Source organism: Malania oleifera, chromosome 2 (assembly GCF_029873635.1).
Source record: "Malania oleifera isolate guangnan ecotype guangnan chromosome 2, ASM2987363v1, whole genome shotgun sequence".
Taxonomy (NCBI): Eukaryota; Viridiplantae; Streptophyta; class Magnoliopsida; order Santalales; family Ximeniaceae; genus Malania; species Malania oleifera.
Window position 1 is genome coordinate 133,439,836 of NC_080418.1, and position 6,403 is coordinate 133,446,238.

Consider the following 6,403-nt stretch of genomic DNA (forward strand, 5'->3'; position numbering starts at 1 on the left):
CCTAAAAGGGTTATTAGACAGACAATAAGGTTGCTCCCCTGTGACTGGTTTGTCATGACTTACCCAAAAAGTAGTCTCTCCGCATAAAAGCAGAAATAAGGTAAACGACCCTCCCCCTAATCTCACAAAGTTGGAAGCATTGTAAAGGGGATATGCCCTTTTTTAGACGGACAATAATCCGAACAAAGGAGAAAATGATCAAGAAAACAGTAACACGGCTAATCAACAGTAATCTAAGCAGCTTTATTAGTTCTCCCACTAAGATTATTGAGAAAATATTTCTAACCCATCTCTGCTTAATGTTATCAAAGGTGCAATATGTAAGTCCATACAACTTCTTTGAACACTCTCAGCTGTAATCTTATATTACTGTTACACATAAATGTATAATTTTCAAAATGTACGCAGAATGCACATAAATTAGGTTCCTATTTTTCAGGATTTTGTTTCTCTAATTTTTCCTGTTCTGTTTTAACGTTGAGAATCCTATGGAGACACTGAACAGTATCTAGATGCACATGTTACAGTTGAAATATTTTTCTAGCCAAAACATAACTGTTCACCTAAAACAAATTTCTGGATGTCACAACTCCAACCTGAAGGATCTGCATATTGATATTTGATCGTTAGCAAACACAAGAGATACTCCCCCTGTATGGTACAGTTTTCAAGAATTCGAATCACCGAAACAAAGGGGCCTAATTCACAGTCAACCAAAAACCCAGTTCCTAGGTAGATGCTAAACATATTTGTGGCCCCATTACCAACTTTAATAATAAATTTTTTATCGGGAAAAAAAAAAAAAAAAAAGCACACTTTTGACGGTTTTTAAATTGATTTTACTGCCCCAAAGAACATAACCATCTTTAACCAGTGCATCTGATCATCGGAGATAGGATCCCAAATTAAACCCTCAAATCATCTGTCTGCTATGGATTTCCTCCAAATACAAATTACGAAGAATCGTAAACCTCCCATCCCCCAAATCCAGCTCCCTAATCAAATTTTTCCTCTTGTTATCATTAGCCAATCTATGGAAAAAAGAGGAATTACAATCACCATCTTTTCACCCACTTGAATTTTGATCTTCTGCCTCCAACTCCTCATTTCCTAAAAAAAATCACCTTTTCCAACTCATTTTTAATAGACTCTTCTCACCTCCCCACTTCCCACAAAATAACCTCCTCCTTTCTATACAAACCCGCCAACTCGCCTAAAAGAGTATATTTTCTAAGTCTCCAAAGTCCCACCCCACCCCCATTCCAAATTTTCAATTTCTCCTTCATCCGTTTTAATTTCCTCATGAATCTAAAACCTTCCCAAGCTCTCTCCACTTCCCCTCCCCAAGAATCCCTAATCTAAGCTTAAATGTCACATGGTTCAGCCACATGTTCTCAAACCAGGGGTAGGATTCCACGACACCTTACTAGACTCTTTAACAAAATAGGGAACTGATCTGAAGGAAGAGTGGTATGAGAGAGGTTGGGAAACTCGTCTTCAGTCACTACAAAACAAAAAACTATCCAATCTACTAGCCACCGCTCTTCCTCACCACCCCACCCAAAACCCTGCCCCCCAAACAAACAAAGTGAACAAAGCATTCCCCAAAGGAAAGGAAGATCTCTCAACCCGCAATCCCTAATAGATGAATCAAACTTAAGCACCCCCACCCAAAAAAAAAAAACCTTCCTTTTCTTCTCTTTAGAAAATCTAACTGCGTTAAAATCACCTCCCATGATCCACCTAAGGGAACAAAAGCCAAAGATAGAGCAAAGCTCTAACCAAAAAGAGTTCCTCAAAGTAGATTTAGAAGGTTTGTAGAGACTGCCCCCTTCCACTCACTAAGGAAAAAACTGACAGAGAGAAAAACCAATCAAAGTATCAACTTCGAAATAATGTTGGAATCCCATAAGAATACCCCCTGAAGTGCCACACGAAGACAAAAATTCCCAAACCCTCCAATGCCCACCCCCAAATAGTCTTCACAATGCTCCCATTTATCATGTCCAATTTAGTTTCCTAGATACGGACGATATCAGAGGAATTCTTATCCAAATCAAACTCCTCTTCCTCAAGCTACCTAAAACTCTCACATTCCAACTGACCATCTTCATAGTCCAACATGTTTACCACCCTTCCTAAAACCTTTCCCATCCCCATAATTAATTGAGTACACCAGATTTTTAGCACCTTCTGGATTTTCTTAACCCAAACTAACCACTTCCTTAACAGAGTCTACCAACTCCAAACCCATGTCTGAGGATTTTTTGCAGGTCTAGCCAACCTCTCTCACCTCCCTTAGAGCTAGGATGACGGCCCTCCGCCCTAGAAAAGTCATCTCTATGGCAAAGAGTTACCAGAGAAGGCACAGTTTGGATAGGGATGGGAAGAATGTCTTTACTACTTTTCAATGTGCAAGGGTCCCCCGAAAGAAAATCCATATTCCCAGTATGAACCCCAATTCCCCTCCCCCCCCCCCCTCCGCAACACCACAAAAAGGAACAACCAACTTAGCTACGAGGTAGGGATTGATCCCATGGTCAGGAAGCAAAGTTCCAGCATTATTTAAAGCTTTCACCTGGTCACAATTATCCTTAGAAGAATTATACCTGCTTGTAAAAGATTCGAATTTGAGTAAAGGCTTACACTCACCATTTGCTATGAACTTGATTCCTAAATTTCTTCCTTATATGCCCCATCCTCTTCAAGCTCTTCTTTAAGAGCTTCAAACAACTGATTAAATCCTTCTCCATCAAATTCAGCTCTCATCTGATCAACCAAAAGCTCCTTCCCAGACTTGACATCATGGTTTTAAAAACCGGACAAACAACCGACCTGGGAAAGTCACTAGGTCGGTCGGACTGGTTTAACCGGTGGGTCAACCCGGTGGTCCAACCGGTGACATCAACATGATGTCATATATATATAGTTAAAAATTATATATAATCATTTATTTATATAGCATTATTAATTATATATCTAGAAGTACAATTATGAAAAAATAATTTCAATTATTAAAAATATAGCTGAAATGAATAGATCATCAAGATTTTTTTTCTGGAAGCAAACTAGATTTTTTATTGGAATGCAAATCAAATCTTATATCTATGAAAATTTCAAGTTAGATAAGGAAGTTAATAAATGAAAATAAATTCAGATTTGAGAACATTTAATTAGCTAATTAACAATTTAATAGTAGGACTGGGATTATGGGAGGTCTATAGGATTTAGGCTTAGAGTTTCTGTCTGCTCTGTGCAATTGGAGGAGGCAGCTTAGCTGCATGTCCAGAAAATGATGCATGGCCAGAGGCTGTTGCTGTCCCTGAAGCCTGCTGCTGTCGCCAGAGGAGGTTGCTGCTGCCAGCAGAGGAAGCTGCTGCGGCACTGCCGGAGGAGGATGCTGCACTGCCAAAGGAGGAGATGCAGCTTGGCAGTGTGCGCTTCACAGATCTGCTTGTTATTTTTTATTTCATTATGAAAAAATTTCACCGGGTTGACCCATGTCTGACTCTGATTCATATCGGTGCATGCGGTTCAACCCAAGTCACAGGTTTTGACTGGGTCACTCCATTTCCGAGTCATATGTATTGCCCAAACCGGACAGGTGGCCGGTTACGGTTGAACCTAGTCAGACCAGCTGGTCCGGTCCAGTTTTTAAAACCATGTTGCACATACTACCCATATCTTCATCTAAATCATACATCAAATCGCCTTCAGTATCCCCTTCTGAAATCACATTCGTCATCTCTATATGAGCTTCTGTTGAAGGATCAGCTTGTGTGCCGTTAACATTAAGGATTTTTCTGATCGTGAAAACCTTTCTAACTTGGAAATCTATGCATATAATTTTGTAATTATACAAGTAAATTCTGAATTCAGTTTGAATATGTATGCAATTACGCAATTATGTATGTAAATAATTGGTTTGGTTGGGTTGTACAAACCAAAAATTAAACTATATGATTACATAATTCATACTATGTCTACAAATCTATGTACACAAGTTTGTAATTTTTTACATGGACAGCTCAGTTTGAATATGTTCAAAATTATATAATTATGTATGCATGTAATTGGTTTAAACCTGTCATCAAAATCAATTAACATGCATGTATACAACAACAACAACAACAAAACCAAGCCTTAGTCCCACTAAGTGGGGTCGACTATATAAGTCATTTTCCACCAATTTATGCAATCATGGACCATTTCTTTTGATAGATTCAAGGATATTAAATCCTTACTCACTATCTCCTCCCAAGTTATTTTAGGTCTACCCCTACCCCTTCTACTGCCCCCCACAAGAACTAAGTCACTCTTCCTCACAGGTGCACTATAAGGCTTACGTTGCAAGTGTCCATACCATCTGAATCGTCCCTCCCTTATCTTATCTTCTATAGGAGCTACACCTAACTTACCACGAGTATGTTCATTCCTTAATTTATCTTTCAATGTTATATCACTCATCCATCTAAGCATCCTCATCTCGGCAACTTTTACTTTTTGGATATTATGTTTCTTCGTCGCTCAACATTCCGATCCATATAGCATAGCTGGTCTTATAGCTGTCCTATAGAACTTTCCTTTCAATTTTAAGGGTATTCTACGATTACATAGCACACTTGAAGCACTTCTCCATTTTACCCAACCTGTTTTAACAATTAACATGCATGTATATACTTACGTCATTGGTTTGGTTTATATATGTATTGTAATTATGTAAGTAATTACAGTATTGAATACACCTACCTACATTGCAATCTAAAATACATAATTACACAATTATGTAATTAATACTATAGTTCAGAATTCTATGTACATAATTTTGTAATTATGGATAATTTGGTTTGAATATGTACATAATTACTTAATTATGTGTACACATAATTGGTTTGGTTCGGCTATCCAAACCAAATAATATGCAAGTACAAAATTACGTATTTTGTTTGGTTTAGATATGTACGTAATTATATAGCTACATAGTTATAATATTGACTACATCTATCATTTAAATTAAACTACATAATTATGTAATTACTACTATACATTCAAATATTTTTCAGCCGAGCAACAAGGATGGAGGGAAAATGTGTGGAAATGTCTAAAACTATAAGTTCCATACGGTATCCAACAATTAACTCAATGCTTTAAAATTAAATGGATAAATGGGTTGACCCATACGTAAATGGATAGGGTCATAAGTGGGTCAAATTATTCTATATAAATGGATCATAAATGTACAAATGGGTCACCGATGACGCAACCTACTTTAACATGGCCCACTTTGACCTTTACCTATTTAACATGTCTACTCAAAGGAATCCACACCCTAAGTTTGAGTAAACCCCTTGGCTGTCAAGTAAGCATTCTGCCTTTCTGTAATGCCTTAAAGATAACAATTAACATTGTATACCCATCACCACTCAAGCGACTTTTTACCTAGAGGAAGATCTACAAATTCTCAAGTCTCTCAAGAAGTCAAAGCCTCCATCTCTACATCTACAGCATGCTTCCAACCAAGATTGGCAAAAGCCTTAACATGAAAAGATGGAATAGAAACAAAGGAAATAGACAAAGCAGAAGAACAAATAACAGAAGGCAAGTTAGCAAAACATAAATTAGCAATAGAAAGTGATCAACGGTTTTGAGTAGAAGATTAGTACATTTTAAATGAGCAAATGGAAAATCCATATATAACAAAGACAAATCTCCAGAACCATATAAAAAATAATATGCTACAAAAATGGGGTGAAGAAGCGGCTATATGGTTGCAGTGGTGCCAATTCCCTTCTCACAATTTTCTTTTTTAATAAAAAAAAAAAAATGTAGGGTAAGAGACACTTACCACTCTTAAGGTTTGGTAAAAAGACAGACCTCTCTTGAGATTCTAAAAATTTAAGGGACCTGGTTGTCACCCTCCTTCACAACAGCGAGCATGGCAAGTTTCTCTGAACATCTTCTTCCCAAAAATTCTGACCTAAAACCCTTTTACTCTAATGCCCTAGAACAAAAAATGAATACACCCAAATTAATCAAACCCTATCTCTACAAATAGTCCTGTCGAATACCAAGAATCCCTCATACAAACTTTCACATCACTTGCAACAAGCCATCCTTGGTCTTTAGGGTTTGTTCAACTCCACCAACGATGGAGAGTGCTCGATCAACTTCTTTCAACAACTAAGGCTACTCTTTCGACTTCACCAACAAGAGAGACTTCACATTCGACAAAGGCCGCTCCATCGAATCCTAACTATCTCGCTAATCACTAGTAGGCTCTCACAAAGCTTTCTTCCCTATGGACCATTTCAGAAGGCTCTCTTCCCTACAAACCAAAAGAGTCTCAATAAGGACCATTGTGGCAATCATCCTAGACTTGTAGAGCCTACTCGAACCTCTCCTG